The following is an 18380-nucleotide window of genomic DNA, read 5'->3' on the forward strand; positions in this document are numbered from 1 at the left end:
AGGCGCGCCCCCTACCTCGTGGCCTCCTCCTTTATTTCTTGACGTAGGGTCCAAGTCTCCTGGATCATGTTTGGTGAGAAAATCACGTTCCCGAAGGTTTCATTCCGTTTGGACTCCGCTTGATATTCCTTTTCTTCGAAACCCTAAAATAGGCAAAAAAACAGCAATTCTAGGTTGGGCCTCCGGTTAATAGGTTAGTCCCAAAAATAATATAAAAGTGGATAATAAAGCCCAATAATGTCCAAAACATTAGATAATATAGCATGGAGCAATCAAAAATTATAGATACGTTGGAGACATATCAAGCATCCCCAAGCTTAATTCCTGCTCGTCCTTGAGTAGGTAAATGATAAAAAAGATAATTTTTGATGTGGAGTGCTACTTGGCATAATTTTAATGTAATTCTTCTTGATTGTGGTATGAATATTCAGATCCGAAAGATTCAAGATAAAAGTTCATATTGACATAAAAATAATAATACTTCAAGCATACTAACTAAGCAATTATGTCTTCTCAAAATAACATGGCCAAAGAAAGTTCATCCCTACAAAATCATATAGTTTAGTCATGCTCCATTTTCGTCACACAAGAATGCTCTCATCATGCACAACCCCGATGACAAGCCAAGCAATTGTTTTATACTTTAGTAATCTCAAACCTATAAACTTTCACGCAATATATGAGCGCGAGCCATGGACATAGCACTATGGGTGGAATAGAATATGATGATGGGGGTTATGTGGAGAAGACAAAAAGGAGAAAGTCTCACATCAACGAGGCTACTCAATGGGCTATGGAGATGCCCATCGATTGATGTTAATGCAAGGAGTAGGGATTGCCATGCAACGGATGCACTAGAGCTATAAATGTATGAAAGCTCAACAAAAGAAACTAAGTGGGTGTGCATCCAACTTGCTTGCTCACGAAGACCTAGGGCACTTGAGGAGGCCCATTGTTGGAATATACAAGCCAAGTTCTATAATGAAAAATTCCCACTAGTATATGAAAGTGACAAAACAAAAGACTCTCTATCATGAAGATTATGGTGCTACTTTGAAGCACAAGTGTGGCAAAGGATAGTAGCATTGTCCCTTCTCTCTTTCTCTCTCTCTCTTTTTTAGGGCCTTCTATTTTTTTCTTTTTTATGGCCTTTCTCTTTTTTTAATTCCTCACTTGGGACAATGCTCTAGAAAATGATGATCATCACACTTCTATTTATTTACAACTCAATGATTACAACTCGATGCTAGAACAAAAGATGACTCTATATGAATGCCTCCGGCGGTGTACCGGGATATGCAATGAACCAAGAGTGACATGTATGAAAGGATTATGAACGGTGGCTTTGCCACAAATACTATGTCAACTACATGATCATGCTAAGCAATATGACAATGATGAATGTGTCATGATAAATGGAATGGTGGAAAGTTGCATGGCAATATATCTCGGAATGGCTATGGAAATGCCATAATAGGTAGGTATGGTGGCTGTTTTGAGGAAGATATGAGGAGGTTTATGTGTGAAAGAGAGTATCATATCACGGGGTTTGGATGCACCGGCGAAGTTTGCACCAACTCTTAATGTGAGAAAGGGCAATGCACGGTACCGAAGAGGCTAGCAATGACGGAAGAGTGAGAGTGCGTATAATCCATGGACTCAACATTAGTCATAAAGAACTCACATACTTATTGCAAAAATCTACAAGTCATCAAAAACCAAGCACTATGCGCATGCTCCTAGGGGGATAGATTGGTAGGAAGAGACCATCGCTCGTCCCCGACCGCCACTCATAAGGAGGACAATCAAAGAACACCTCATGTTTCAAATTTGTTACATAACGTTTACCATACGTGCATGCTACGGGACTTGCAAACTTCAACACAAGCATTTCTCAAATTCACAACTACTCAACTAGCACGACTTTGATATTATTACCACCATATCTCAAAACAATCATCAAGCATCAAACTTCTCTTAGTATTCAAAACACTCATAAGATTTTTTTTACTAATCTTGAATACCTAGCATATTAGGATTATTTCAGCAAATTACCATGCTATTTAAGTCTATCAAAATAATCTAAGCGAAGAATGAGAGATCAATAGTTTCTATAAAACAAATCCACCACCGTTCTCTAAAAGATATAAGTGAAGTACTAGAGCAAAACTATATAACTCAAAAAGATATAAGTGAAGCACATAGAGTATTCTAACAAATTCCAAATCATGTATGGCTCTCTCAAAAGTTGTGTACAGCAAGGATGATTGTGGTAAACTAAAACGCAAAGACTCAAATCATACAAGACGCTCCATGCAAAACACATATCATGTGGTGAATAAAAATATAGCTCCAAGTAAAGTTACCGATAGAAGTAGACGAAAGAGGGGATGCCTTCCGGGGCATCCTCAAGCTTTGGCTTTTAGGTGTCCTTGTATTATCTTGGGGGTTCCATGGGCATCCCCAAGCTTAGGCTATTGCCACTCCTTGTTCCATAATCCATCAAATTTTTACCCAAAACTTGAAAACTTCACAACACAAAACTTAAAGTAGAAAATCTCGTGAGCTCCGTTAGCGAAAGAAAACAAAAGACCACTTCAAGGTACTGTAATGAACTCATTCTTTATTTATAGTTGTGTTAAACCTACTGTATTCCAACTTCTCTATGGTTTATAAACTATTTTACTAGCCATAGATTCATCAAAATAAGCAAACAACACACGAAAAACAGAATCTGTCAAAAATAGAACAGTCTGTAGTAATCTGTAGCTAGCGCAAGATCTGGAACCCCAAAAATTCTAAAATAAATTTCTGGACGTGGGGAATTTATCTAGTAATCATCTTCAAAAAGAATTAACTAAATAGCACTTTCTAAATAAAAATGGCAGCAATTCTCGTGAGCGCTAAAGTTTCTGTTTTTTTACAGCAAGATAACAAGACTTTCCCCAAGTCTTCCCAACGGTTCTACTTGGCACAAACACTAATTAAACACAAAAAACACAACCAAAACAGAGGCTAGGTAAATTATTTATTACTAAACAGGAGCAAAAATCATGGAATAAAAATAAAATTGGGTTGCCTCCCAACAAGCGCTATCGTTTAACGCCCCTAGCTAGGCATAAAAAGCAAGGATAGATCTAGGTATTGCCATCTTTGGTTTTAGGGGAAAAGAGAGAAAACTTGTTGTCTATGGAATTAATCTTTCTATTTTGACAAAGTACATGTCCATTAATGGTAGAAGAAAGATTAAGAATGTTGCGTAAATTGGCATCTAGGCTAGCTTTTATCTCTTTAATAGATTCGTTTTGGTAAGAAAGCAAAAGAGATGTGATTTCAGCTTTCTCGTTAATGGGGTGCCCAAATATAGTTTTCATCCTCTCATAGGTATCTATGGGGTCCCCTTCAAGAAAACCCCCCTTGAAAATTGAATCTAAAACTTGTTTGAACGAAGCGGGCAGCCCAACATAAAAGCTTTTTAAGTAAACCTCAATTTGATATTGGGGTACATAGCTAGCCCGGATCCTTAACAGCCTATCCCAAGCATCTTTCAAAGATTCATCAAGTAAATAATGAAAAATTCCAGAATCATCTTCATCAAAATTACTAAGGTTCTCATTGATAACTCCGGCAAGTTGTTCCATAGCATTCCGATTTATGAGTTTAGATAAGATAGTAGGATTGTCTAAAGCACTAGAACTTGGGAGAGAACCCCAACTCTTTTTGGTTCTGACATGGCGAGGGAAAGCGAGCGAAAGGAGGCAAATAGAGGAAGAGAGGGAGGATAGAGAGAGAGAATAAAACGGCAAGGGTGAAGTGGGGGAGAGGAAAACGAGAGGCAAATGGCAAATAATGTAATGCGGGAGATAATGGTATGTGATGGGTACTTGGTATGTTGACTTTTGCGTAGACTCCCCGGCAACGGCGCCAGAAATCTTCTTGCTACCTCTTGAGCACTGCGTTGGATTTCCTTGAAGAGGAAAGGATGATGCAGCAAAGTAGCGTAAGTATTTCCCTTAGTTTTTGAGAACCACGGTATCAATCCAGTAGGAGGCTACGCGCGAGTCCCTTGTACCTGCACAAAACAAATAACTCCTCGCAACCAATGCGATAAGGGGTTGTCAATCCCTTCAAAGTCACTTACGAGAGTGAGATCTGATAGATATGATAGAATAATATTTTTTGGTATTTTTGTGATAAAGATGCAAAGTAAAATAAAAGAAAAGTAAAAAAGCAAAGGAAATAACTAAGTATTGGAAGATTAATATGATGAAGATAGACCCAAGGGCCATAGGTTTCACTAGTGGCTTCTCTCAAGAGCATAAGTATTTTATGGTGGGTGAATGAATTAGTGTTGAGCAATTGATAGAATTGAGCATAGTTATGAGAATATCTAGGTATGATCATGTATATAGGCATCACGTCCAAGACAAGTAGACCGACTCCTGCCTGCATCTACTACTATTACTCCACTCATCGACCACTATCCAGCATGCATCTAGAGTATTAAGTTCATGAAAACATAGTAACGCCTTAAGCAAGATGACATGATGTAGAGGGATAAATTCATGCAATATGATAAAAAACATCTTGTTATCCTTGATGGAAACAATACAATACGTGCCTTGCTGCCCCTACTGTCACTGGGAAAGGACACCGCAAGATTGAACCCAAAGCTAAGAACTTCTCCCATTGCAAGAAAGATCAATCTAGTAGGCCAAACCAAACTGATAATTCGAAGAGACTTGCAAAGATAACCAATCATACATAAAAGAATTCAGAGAAGATTCAATTCATAGATAATCTTGATCATAAACCTACAATTCATCGGTCTCAACAAACACACCACAAAAAGAAGATTACATCGAATAGATCTCCACAAGAGAGGGGGAGAACTTTGTATTGAGATCCAAAAAGAGAGAAGAAGCCATCTAGCTAATAACTATGGACCTGAAGGTCTGAGGTAAACTACTCACACTTCATCGGAGAGGCTATGGTGTTGATGTAGAAGCCCTCCGTGATGGATGCCCCCTCCGGCGGAGCTCCGGAACAGTCCCCAAGATGGGATCTCATGGATACAAAAAGTTGCGGCGGTGGAATTAGGGTTTTGGCTCCGTATCTGATCGTTTGGGGGTACGTAGGTATATATAGGAGGAAGAAGTACGTCGGTGGAGCAACAGGGGGCCCATGAGGGTGGAGGGCGCGCCTGGGGGGTAGGCGCGCCCCCTACCTCGTGGCCTCCTCCTTTATTTCTGGACGTAGGGTCCAAGTCTCTTGGATCATGTTCAGTGAGAAAATCACGTTCCCGAAGGTTTCATTCCGTTTGGACTCCGTTTGATATTCCTTTTCTTTGAAACCCTAAAATAGGCAAAAAATAGCAATTCTGGGTTGGGCCTCCGGTTAATAGGTTAGTCCCAAAAATAATATAAACGTGGATAATAAAGCCCAATAATGTCCAAAACGGTAGATAATATAGCATGGAGCAATCAAAAATTATAGATACGTTGGAGACGTATCAGTTAGCCCTAGTAAACAGGCCTCACACGAGGACTCGGAGGACAGTAATTATCTTTTGCTCTCCGAGGATGAGACGAGCCTCGGCACCGAGGATTTCATCGTGCCTGAGGAACCTCTTGAGCAGGAGCGCTTCAAGCGCCAACAAATAGCCACTGCAAGGAGCCTAAAAAAGAAGCAGCAGCAGGTTCAAGCTGACGATCTGCTCAACGATAAATGGACTAACGTCCTAGCAGTCGAAAAATACGGCCTCAAGCACCCGGCCAAAAGCTACCAAAGCGCAAATTACTACCTCAATTCGACGATGAGGCGCCGGAACACATACCACCATCGTGCAATGCGGTTGACCGACCACCACGTGGCCGGGACAAATCGGCAACTCAAGCCGAACACCAGCCCGCTCCGCCTCATCGCAAATGCAGAGTAAATCAGCTCATGGTCATACATATGACCTCCAACATGACCTGAACAATAAAGCAGGACATACCAGATCAATCTATGGATTGCGAGGACGTTCCCCGACAGGCGACGACGGCCATTTGTTCGGACGTGATAAATCTAGTCATGCACGGGCCGAACACCACAGACGGACTCCGTCGAAGCTACGTCGCGATGCGGCCCGATATAGAGGCCCCGCACACCCTCTTTGCTTCACTGACGAAGTCATGGAACATGAATTCCCAGAAGGGTTCAAACCCGTGAATATAGAATCATATGATGGCACCACAGACCCCGCGGTATGGATCGAAGACTTCATTCTCCACATTCATATGGCCTGCAGCAATGACTTTCATGCCATTAAATACCTCCCCCTGAAACTCAAAGGACCAGCGCGACACTGGTTGAACAGCCTGCCTGAAAACTCCATCGGCAGATGGGAGGACTTGGAAGAAGCCTTCCTTGATAACTTCCAAGGTACATACGTTCAACCTCGGGACACCGATGACTTAAGCCATATAGTTCAACAGCCCGGAGAGGCCGCCAGGAAATTCTGGACCAGGTTCCTAAATAAAAAGAACTAGATAGTTGACTGTCCGTATGCTGAAGCCCTAGCGGCCTTTAAACACAACATCCACGACGAATGACTCGCCCGCCACCTCGGCCAAGAGAAGCCAAAGTCCATGGCGGCCCTCACGACACTCATGACCCGCTTTTGCGCGGGCGAGGATAGTTGGCTGGCCCGTAGCAAAAACAATACATGCGATGCCGACACCCCTGAAGCTAAAAATAGCAACGACAAGTCTCGACGCAATAGGTACAAACGTCGAAATAACAATGACAACAGCGAGGATGCGACAGTCAATGCCGGATTCAGTGGCTCTAAGCCTAGTCAGCGGAAGAAGCCGTTCAAAAAGAACAATTCGGGCCCATCCAGCCTGGACCGCATACTCGATCGTCCGTGCCAGATTCATGGCACCCAAGACAAGCCACCCAATCATACCAACAGAGATTGCTGGGTTTTTAAATAGGCCGGCAAGTTAAATGCCGAAAACAAGGATAAGGGATCGCAAAGCAAAGAAGACGACGAGGAGCCTCGGCCACCAAACACAGGGGGACATAAGAAGTTTCCCCCTCAGGTCAAAACAGTGAACATGATATACGCTACCCACATCCCCAAGAGGGAGCGCAAGCGCGCACTCAGGGACGTCTACGCGATAGAGCCAGTCGCCCCAAAATTTAATCCATGGTCGTCATGCCCGATCACTTTTGATCGACGGGATCATCCGACCAGTATCAGTCATGGCGGTTCAGCCGCACTGGTCCTGGACCCAATAATTGATGGGTTCCACCTGACGCGAGTCCTGATGGACGGTGGCAGCAGCCTCAACTTGCTCTATCAGGATACAGTGCGCAAAATGGGCATTCATCCATCACGGATCAAACCCACAAAGACTACGTTCAAAGGAGTCATACCAGGTGTAGAGGCCCGCTGTAAGGGCTCAATCATGCTCGAGGTTGTCTTCGGATCTCCGGACAATTTCCTAAGCGAGGAGTTAATCTTCGACATTGTCCCCTTTCGCAACGGTTATCACGCACTGCTCGGACGGACCGCATCCACCCGATTCAATGCAGTGCTGCACTATGCTTATATCAAGCTCAAGATGCCCGGTCTACGTGGCATCATAACAGTCAATGGAAATACGGAATGCTCCCTCCATACAGAAGAGCACACAGCTGCCTTAGCAGCAGAAGTACAGAGTGGCCTTCTCAAGCAGAACCTTTCGGCTGTTGAACCCGCGGATACCGTCAAGAGGGTCCGAACTACCCTCCAGCAGGACAACTCAGCTCGTCAGGAGCTAGACTAGCAATTCGGCCTCCGTCTCAGTCCTGGTCAAGTAGTGGCATTCGCACCAGGCGTACATAACTACGCACTCAAAATTCCATGGGCATCGACGAAGGCATAGCTCGTTTGTGATCCACAGTATGGCTCAACCGATACCGGATACACACATACTTTCACTTTTATTCGTTTCCTTTGCAGGTTTCAATCCCGCAGGCCCCATCGGACGGCCTGATCACCAGCCCTCTTGAAGGATAAACACACCAAGATGGCAAGAAACACAGACGTACGTGGGATTTTCAAGGTGGTTTCGTTAACAATCACTCTACCTATTTTTCAGGACCCACATGCAGCTCTCCCTTGTTTTTTGGCATATTAAATAGCCTATTGCTTATCGCACTACTTGTATCAATGCGCCTCGACATATTAATCAAATTACAATGAAAACAGTTCGTGGCTGGAGCTTTAAAGCCCCAGCTTATCACCTTTGCACCTTTTCTGTATTCTTTCTTTCTTTTTCTTCTTTTTCTTTCTCCCCTGTGGGTAACCCTATCAGGTAGCACCCGTACACTTTGGTACGTTTGATGTTCGCCAGGGGCTTCACAGCACCCCGCACTATGGCAACAAAAGTCCAAACACTTTTTATAAGTATAGTTCGGCACCCCGAATTTGGCACTATGTGCATTGGCTCCGAATCATGTCTTTGGTCAATAGTTGGATTTCCCGGCTCCTGTGCTTGCTACCTTACGTTCTGTTGGAAATATGCCCTAGAGGCAATAATAAAAGTATTATTATATTTCAATGTTCATGATAATTGTCTTTTATTCATGCTATAACTGTATTACCCGGAAATCATAATACACGTGTGAATACAAAGACCACAATATGTCCCTAGTGAGCCTCTAGTTGACTAGCTCGTTGTGATCAACAGATAGTCATGCTTTCCTGGCTATGGACATTGGATGTCGTTGATAACGGGATCACATCATTAGGAGAATGATGTGATGGACAAGACCCAATCCTAAGCATAGCACAAAGATCGTGTAGTTCGTTTACTAGAGCTTTGCCAATGTCAAGTATCTCTTCCTTTGACCATGAGAGCGTGTAACTCCTGGATACCGTAGGAGTGCTTTGGGTATATCAAACGTCACAACATAACTGGGTGACTATAAAGGTGCACTACAGGTATCTCCGAAAGTATCTATTGTTTTACGCGGATCGAGACTGAGATTTGTCACTCCGTATGACGGAGAGGTATCTCTGGGCCCACTCGGTAATGCATCATCATAATGAGCTCAAGGTGACCAAGGTGTTGGCCACGGGATCATGCATTACGGTACGAGTAAAGTGACTTGCCGGTAACGAGACTGAACAAGGTATTGGGATACCGACGATCGAGTCTCGGGCAAGTAATGTACCGATTGACAAAGGGAATTGTATACAGGGTTTGATCGAATCCTCGACATCGTGGTTCAACCGATGAAATCATCGAGGAGCATGTGGGAGCCAACATGGGTATCGAGACCCTGTTGTTGGTTATTGCCTGAGAGTGGTCTCGATCATGTCTGCATGTCTCCCGAACCCGTAGGGTCTACACACTTAAGGTTCGGTGACGCTAGGGTTGTTAGGAAGACTAGTATGTGACTACCGAATGTTGTTTGGAGTCCCGGATGAGATCCGGGACGTCACGAGGAGTTCCGGAATAGTCCGGAGGTGAAGTTTTATATAAGGGAAGTTGTTATACAGACACCGGAAAGTTTCGGGGGCTTATCGGTATTGTACCGGGGCCACCGGAAGGGTTCCGGGGGTCCACCGGGAGGGGCCACCCCTCCCGGGGGCCACATGGGGCCGCATGGGATAGCAGCCAGTCCCTGGTGGGCTGGGAGTGCCCCCCACCTTGGGCCCATGCGCCTAGGGTTGGGGGGGAAACCCTAAAGGGGGCGCCCCCTTGCTTGGGGGGCAAGTCCCCCCACCCTGGCCGCCGCCCCCCCTCTAGATCTCATCTAGAGGGGCTGGCCCCCTTGCCCCTTCCCCTATAAATAGAGGGGTGAGGGGAGGGCTGCAACAACACAAGTCAAGGCGCAGCCCCTCCCCTCCCCAACACCTCTCCTCCTCCGTACGTGCTTGGCGAAGCCCTGTCGGAATACTGCCGCATCAACTGCACCACGCCGTCGTGCTGCCGTTGGAGCTGCCTTCCTCAACCTCTCCTTCCTCCTTGCTAGATCAAGACGGAGGAGACGTCTCCCGTCCCGTACGTGTGTTGAACGCGGAGGTGCTGTCCGTTCAGCACTAGGACATCGGTGATCCGAATCACGTTCGAGTACGACTCCATCATCACCATCCCCTTGGCAAGCTTCCGCTCGTGATCTACAAGTGGTATGTAGATGCAAACTCTCTCCCTTGACTCGTTGCTTAGATGAACTCATAGATGGATCTTGGTGAAACCGTAGGAAAAATTTTAATTTTCTGCAACATTCCCCAACAGTGGCATCATGAGCTAGGTCTATGCGTAGTTCTCTTTGCACGAGTAGAACACAATTTTGTTGTGGGCGTGGATCTTGTCAACTTGCTTGCCTCTACTAGTCTTTTCTTGCTTCAGCGGTATTGTGGGATGAAGCGGCCCGGACTAACCTTACACGTACGCTTACGTGAGACCGGTTCCACCGATTAACATGCACTAGTTGCATAAGGTGGCTGGCGGGTGTCTGTCTCTCCCACTTTAGTTGGAGTGGATTCGATGAAAAGGGCCCTTATGAAGGGTAAATAGAAGTTGACAAAATCACGTTGTGGTTATTCGTAGGTAAGAAAAGGTTCTTGCTAGAACCCAATTGCAGCCACGTAAAAGATGCAACAACAATTAGAGGACGTCTAACTTGTTTTTGCAGCGATTGATCATGTGATGTGATATGGCCAGAAGTTGTGATGAATGATGAATTGTGATGTATGAGATCATGTTCTTGTAATAGGATTCACGACTTGCATGTCGATGAGTATGACAACCGGCAGGAGCCATAGGAGTTGTCTTTATTTTTGTATGACCTGCGTGTCATTGAAGAACGCCATGTAACTTACTTTACTTCATTGCTAAACGCGTTAGTCATAGAAGTAGAAGTAGTCATTGGCGTGACAACTTCATGAAGACACGATGATGGAGATCATGATGATGGAGATCATGGTGTCATGCCGGTGACAAGATGATCATGGAGCCCCGAAGATGGAGATCAAAGGAGCTATATGATATTGGCCATATCATGTCACTACTTTATATAATTGCATGTGATGTTTATTATGTTTTATGCATCTTGTTTACTTAGGACGACGGTAGTAAATAAGATGATCCCTTACAAAATTTCAAGAAGTGTTCTCCCCTAACTGTGCACCGTTGCTACAGTTCGTCGCTTCTAAGCACCACGTGATGATCGGGTGTGATGGATTCTTACATTCACATACAACGGGTGTAAGACAGTTTTACACAGCGAAAACACTTAGGGTTAACTTGACGAGCCTAGCATGTGCAGACATGGCCTCGGAACACGGAGACCGAAAGGTCTAACACGAGTCGTATGGAAGATACGATCAACATGAAGATGTTCACCGACGATGACTAGTCCATCTCACGTGATGATCGGACACGGGCTAGTCGACTCGGATCGTGTAACACTTAGATGACTAGAGGGATGTCTAATCTAAGTGGGAGTTCATAATTTGATTAGAACTTAATTATCATGAACTTAGTCTAAAGCCTTTGCAAATATGTCTTGTAGATCAAATGGCCAACGCTCATGTCAACATGAACTTCAACGCGTTCCTAGAGAAAACCAAGCTGAAAGATGATGGCAGCAACTATACGGACTGGGTCCGGAACCTGAGGATCATCCTCATAGTTGCCAGGAAACAATATGTCCTAGAAGGACCGCTAGGTGACGCTCCCGTCCCAGAGAACCAAGACATTATGAATGCTTGGCAGTCTCGTGCTGATGATTACTCCCTTGTTCAGTGCGGCATGCTTTACAGCTTAGAACCGGGGCTCCAAAAGCGTTTTGAGCATCACGGAGCATATGAGATGTTCGAAGAGCTGAAACTAGTTTTTCAAGCTCACGCCCGGGTCGAGAGATATGACATCTCCGACAAGTTCTATAGTTGTAAGATGGAGGAAAATAGTTCTGTCAGTGAGCACATACTCAAGATGTCTGGGTTGCACAACCGTATGACCCAGCTGAATATAAACCTCCCAGATGAGGCGGTCATTGACAGAATCCTCCAGTCGCTCCACCAAGCTACAAGAGCTTTGTGATGAACTACAACATGCAGGGGATGGAAAAGACCATTCCTGAAGTGTTCTCGATGGTGAAGTCAGCAGAGGCTGAAATCAAGAAAGAACATCAAGTGTTGATGGTCAATAAGACCACTAAGTTCAAGAAGGGCAAGGGTAAGAAGAACTTCAAGAAGGACGGCAAGGAGGTTGTCGCGCCCGGTAAGCCAGTTGCCGGGAAGAAGTCAAAGAATGGACCCAAGCCTGAGACCGAGTGCTTTTATTGCAAGGGGAAGGGTCACTGGAAGCGGAACTGCCCCAAATACTTAGCGGATAAGAAGGCCGGCAACACCAAAGGTATATTTGATATACATGTAATTGATGTGTACCTTACCAGTACTCGTAGTAACTCCTGGGTATTTGATACCGGTGCCGTTGCTCATATTTGTAACTCACAACAGGAGCTGCGGAATAAACGGAGACTGGCGAAGGACGAGGTGACGATGCGCGTCGGGAATGGTTCCAGAGTCGATGTGATCGCCGTCGGCACGCTGCCTCTACATTTACCTACGGGATTAGTTTTGAACCTTAATAATTGTTATTTAGTGCCAAGTTTGAGCATGAACATTGTATCTGGATCTCGTTTAATACGAGATGGCTACTCATTTAAGTCTGAGAATAATGGTTGTTCGATTTATATGAGAGATATGTTTTATGGTCATGCTCCGATGGTCAATGGTTTATTCTTAATGAATCTCGAGCGTAATATTACACATGTTCATAGTGTAGATGCCAAAAGATGTAAAGTTGATAACGTTAGTCCCACATACTTGTGGCACTGCCGCCTTGGTCACATTGGTGTGAAGTGCATGAAGAAGCTCCATGCTGATGGACTTTTGGAGTCTCTTGATTATGAATCATTTGACACATGCGAACCATGCCTCATGGGAAAAATGACCAAGACTCCGTTCTCCGGAACAATGGAGCGAGCAACCAACTTGTTGGAAATCATACATACCGATGTGTGCGGTCCAATGAGCGTTGAGGCTCACGGAGGATATCGTTATGTTCTCACTCTCACTGATGACTTGAGTAGATATGGGTATGTCTACTTAATGAAACACAAATCTGAGACCTTTGAAAAGTTCAAGGAATTTCAGAATGAGGTGGAGAATCAACGTGACCGAAAGATAAAATTCCTACGATCAGATCGTGGAGGAGAATATTTAAGTCACGAATTTGGCACACACTTAAGGAAATGTGGAATCATTTCACAACTCACGCTGCCTGGAACACCTCAGCGAAACGGTGTGTCCGAACGTCGTAATCGCACTCTATTGGATATGGTGCGGTCTATGATGTCTCTTACCCATTTACCGCTATCATTTTGGGGATACGCTCTAGAGACAGCTACATTCACTTTAAATAGGGCACCGTCTAAATCCGTTGAGACGACACCGTATGAATTATGGTTTGGGAAGAAACCTAAGCTGTCTTTCTAAAAGTTTGGGGATGCGATGCTTATGTCAAGAAACTTCAACCTGAAAAGCTCGAAGCCAAGTCGGAAAAATGCGTCTTCATAGGATACCCTAAGGAAACTGTAGGGTATACCTTCTACTTAAGATCCGAGGGCAAGATCTTTGTTGCCAAGAACGGATGCTTTCTGGAAAAAGAGTTTCTCTCGAAAGAAGTAAGTGGGAGGAAAGTAGAACTCGATGAAGTACTACCTCTCGAACGGGAAAGTGGTGCAGCTCAGGAAAATGTTCCTGTGATGCCCACACCAACTGAAGAGGAAACCAATGATGATGATCAAGGTACTTCGGATCAAGTTGCTACTGAACTTCGTAGGTCCACAAGGACACGTTCCGCACCAGAGTGGTACGGCAACCCTGTCCTGGAAATCATGTTGTTAGACAACGGTGAACCTTCGAACTATGAAGAAGCGATGGCGGGCCCAGATTCCAACAAATGGCTAGAAGCCATGAAATTCGAGATAGAATCCATGTATGAAAACAAAGTATGGACTTTGACTGACTTGCCCGATGATCGGTGAGTGATAGAAAACAAATGGATCTTTAAGAAGAAGACGGACGCGGATGGTAATGTCACCATCTATAAAGCTCGACTTGTCGCTAAGGGTTATCGACAAGTTCAAGGGATTGACTAGGACGAGACATTCTCTCCCGTAGCGAAGCTTAAGTCCGTCCGAATCATGTTAGCAATTACCGCATACTATGATTATGAGATATGGCAGATGGACGTCAAAACGGCATTCCTTAACGGGCATCTTAAGGAAGAGCTGTATATGATGCAGCCGGAAGGTTTTGTCGATCCTAAGAACGCTAACAAAGTATGCAAGCTCCAGCGATCCATTTATGGGCTGGTGCAAGCATCTCGGAGTTGGAATATTCGCTTTGATGAGATGATCAAAGCGTTTGGGTTTATGCAGACTTATGGAGAAGCCTGCGTTTACAAGAAAGTGAGTGGGAGCTCTGTAGCATTTCTCATATTATATGTGGATGACATACTCTTGATGGGAAATAATATAGAATTTCTGGACAGCATTAAGGCCTACTTGAACAAATGTTTTTCAATGAAGGACCTTGGAGAAGCTGCTTATATATTAGGCATCAAGATCTATAGAGATAGATCGAGACGCCTCATAGGTCTTTCACAAAGCACATACCTTGATAAGATTTTGAAAAAGTTCAAAATGGATGAGTCCAAGAAAGGGTTCTTGCCTATGTTACAAGGTGTGAGATTGAGCTCAGCTCAGTCACCGACCACGGCAAAAGATAAAGAAGAGATGAGTGTCATCCCCACTACTTCAGCCATAGGATCTATTATGTATGCCATGCTGTGTACCAGACCTGATGTAAACCTTGCCGTAAGTTTGGTAGCAAGATACCAGAGTAATCTCGGCAAGGAACACTGGACAGCGGTCAAGAATATCCTGAAGTACCTGAAAAGGACAAAGGACATGTTTCTCGTTTATGGAGGTGACGAAGAGCTCGTCGTAAAGGGTTACGTCGACGCTAGCTTCGACTCAGATCCGGATGACTCTAAGTCGCAAACCGGATACGTGTATATGTTGAATGGTGGAGCAGTAAGCTGGTGCAGCTGCAAGCAGAGCGTGGTGGCGGGATCTACGTGTGAAGCGGAATACATGGCAGCCTCGGAGGCAGCGCATGAAGCGATTTGGGTGAAGGAGTTCATCACCGACCTAGGAGTCATACCCAATGCGTCGGGGCCAATCAAACTCTTCTGTGACAACACTGGAGCCATTGCCCTTGCCAAGGAGCCCAGGTTTCACAAAAAGACCAGGCACATCAAGCGTCGTTTCAACTCCATCCGTGAAAATGTTCAAGATGGAGACATAGAAATTTGCAAAGTACATACGGATCTGAATGTCGCAGATCCGTTGACTAAACCTCTCTTGCGAGCAAAACATGATCAACACCAGAACTCTATGGGTGTTCGATTCATCACAATGTAACTAGATTGGTGACTCTAGTGCAAGTGGGAGACTGTTGGAAATATGCCCTAGAGGCAATAATAAAAGTATTATTATATTTCTATGTTCATGATAATTGTCTTTTATTCATGCTATAACTGTATTATCCGGAAATCGTAATACACGTGTGAATACAAAGACCACAATATGTCCCTAGTGAGCCTCTAGTTGACTAGCTCGTTGTGATCAACAGATAGTCATGGTTTCCTGGCTATGGACATTGGATGTCGTTGATAACGGGATCACATCATTAGGAGAATGATGTGATGGACAAGACCCAATCCTAAGCATAGCACAAAGATCGTGTAGTTCGTTTGCTAGAGCTTTGCCAATGTCAAGTATCTCTTCCTTTGACCATGAGAGCGTGTAACTCCTGGATACCGTAGGAGTGCTTTGGGTGTATCAAACGTCACAACATAACTGGGTGACTATAAAGGTGCACTACAGGTATCTCCGAAAGTATCTATTGTTTTATGCGGATCGAGACTGGGATTTGTCACTCTGTATGACGGAGAGGTATCTCTGGGCCCACTCGGTAATGCATCATCATAATGAGCTCAAGGTGACCAAGGTGTTGGCCACAGGATCATGCATTACGGTACGAGTAAAGTGACTTGCCGGTAACGAGACTGAACAAGGTATTGGGATACCGACGATCGAGTCTCGGGCAAGTAACGTACCGATTGACAAAGGGAATTGTATACAGGGTTTGATCGAATCCTCGACATCGTGGTTCAACCGATGAAATCATCGAGGAGCATGTGGGAGCCAACATGGGTATCCAGACCCCGCTGTTGGTTATTTCCCGAGAGTGGTCTCGATCATGTCTGCATGTCTCCCGAACCCGTAGGGTCTACACACTTAAGGTTCGGTGACGCTAGGGTTGTTAGGAAGACTAGTATGTGACTACCGAATGTTGTTCGGAGTCCCGGATGAGATCCCGGACGTCATGAGGAGTTCCGGAATAGTCCGGAGGTGAAGTTTTATATAAGGGAAGTTGTTATACAGACACAGGAAAGTTTCGGGGGCTTATCGGTATTGTACCGGGGCCACCGGAAGGGTTCCAGGGGTCCACCGGGAGGGGCCACCCCTCCCGGGGGGCCACATGGGGCCGCATGGGATAGCAGCCAGCCCCTGGTGGGCTGGGCGCGCCCCCCACCTTGGGCCCATGCGCCTAGGGTTGGGGGGAACCCTAAAGGGGGCGCCCCCCTTGCTTGGGGGGCAAGTCCCCCCACCCTGGCCGCCGCCCCCCCTCTAGATCTCATCTAGAGGGGCCGGCCCCCCTTGCCCCTTCCCCTATAAATGGAGGGGTGAGGGGAGGGCTGCAACAACACAAGTCAAGGCGCAGCCCCTCCCCTCCCCAACACCTCTCCTCCTCCGTACGTGCTTGGCGAAGCCCTGTCGGAATACTGCCGCATCAACTGCACCACGCCGTCATGCTGCCGTTGGAGCTGCCTTCCTCAACCTCTCCTTCCTCCTTGCTGGATCAAGACGGAGGAGACGTCTCCCGTCCCGTACGTGTGTTGAACGCGGAGGTGATGTCCGTTCAGCACTAGGACATCGGTGATCCGAATCACGTTCGAGTACGACTCCATCATCACCATCCCCTTGGCAAGCTTCCGCTCGTGATCTACAAGTGGTATGTAGATGCAAACTCTCTCCCTTGACTCGTTGCTTAGATGAACTCATAGATGGATCTTGGTGAAACCGTAGGAAAATTTTTAATTTTCTGCAACGTTCCCCAACACGTTCTGCTATATCGGCTAAGGTAGTAAAGGGAGAACTACTGCGATTGTGCCTTGGTTTATCCAAAGGAGCACCTCAGTAGAGAAAGCTGAAAACTGACTGTCATGATGCGTCGAGAGTTGGTCAACTGTTCGGAGGTTCCAAATCATTGTAGATTTCTTCCGCATTACGCGAAGGATCGGTACTTCCCGATCAGACGCTTATAGCACTCTGGTTCAGATACTAGGGGCTGTGCCCATGTTTTTATTGTCAAACTCCTATGGCTAAGTGAGGGCATTCAAGCAGCATAGTCTGATTGCCTGGTTCGTTGCGCTAAACAACTCCTTTAAGGACCATATAATTGGATCAAGATTGTTTAGATTCCATCCCGAACACCTCCGTATTTCCTACGTGGGGGCAGAAGCCGACGACTGGCCAACCCTCAGATTTCATACAACACGGCCGCACAAGAGGTAAAATATAAAACATAACAAGCATTATATTACACACCCACTTTGTTCTATCATACAAAGTAGAAGGAACTTGAATACATTCATTCAAAGGTAATATCCTGCAAACACTGTGTTGCTACAATGCGAGACCCCTCTAGGACATCTGCAAAATAGCGCTCGGGTGTGCGGTGCTCCTTGCCCTCCGGCGGCCCCTTGCTCAGCTCGATGACGTCCATCTTCGCCCACCACACCTTGCAGCGGGCAAAGGCCATGCGCGCACCTTCAATGCAGGCCGATCGCTTGATGGCGTCCAGCCGAGGACAGGCGTTCACCAGCCGCTTCATGAGTCCGAAGTAGCTACCAGGCATAGCTTTGGCTGGCCACAAACCGATTATCAAATCCTTCATGGCCAGTGAAGGGCACGGGATGCTCTGGCGCAAGATACTGTGACCAGAACAATTTCTCCATGGAGCTCCCTTCTTCGGCTTGGAAGAACTCTGCGACATTGGACACACTGCGCGGCAGATCTGCGAAGGCTCCTGGAGAACTCCGAATCCGGGTTAGTAAGAAATACTTCTTCTTCATATACTTGCTTTGCATGCTAAAAGCCTTACCCGCCGTGATCTTCCTGGCCTCTTGGATCTC

The sequence above is a fragment of the Triticum dicoccoides genome, chromosome 2A (genome assembly GCF_002162155.2).
Source record: "Triticum dicoccoides isolate Atlit2015 ecotype Zavitan chromosome 2A, WEW_v2.0, whole genome shotgun sequence".
In the NCBI taxonomy this organism is placed as follows: Eukaryota; Viridiplantae; Streptophyta; class Magnoliopsida; order Poales; family Poaceae; genus Triticum; species Triticum dicoccoides.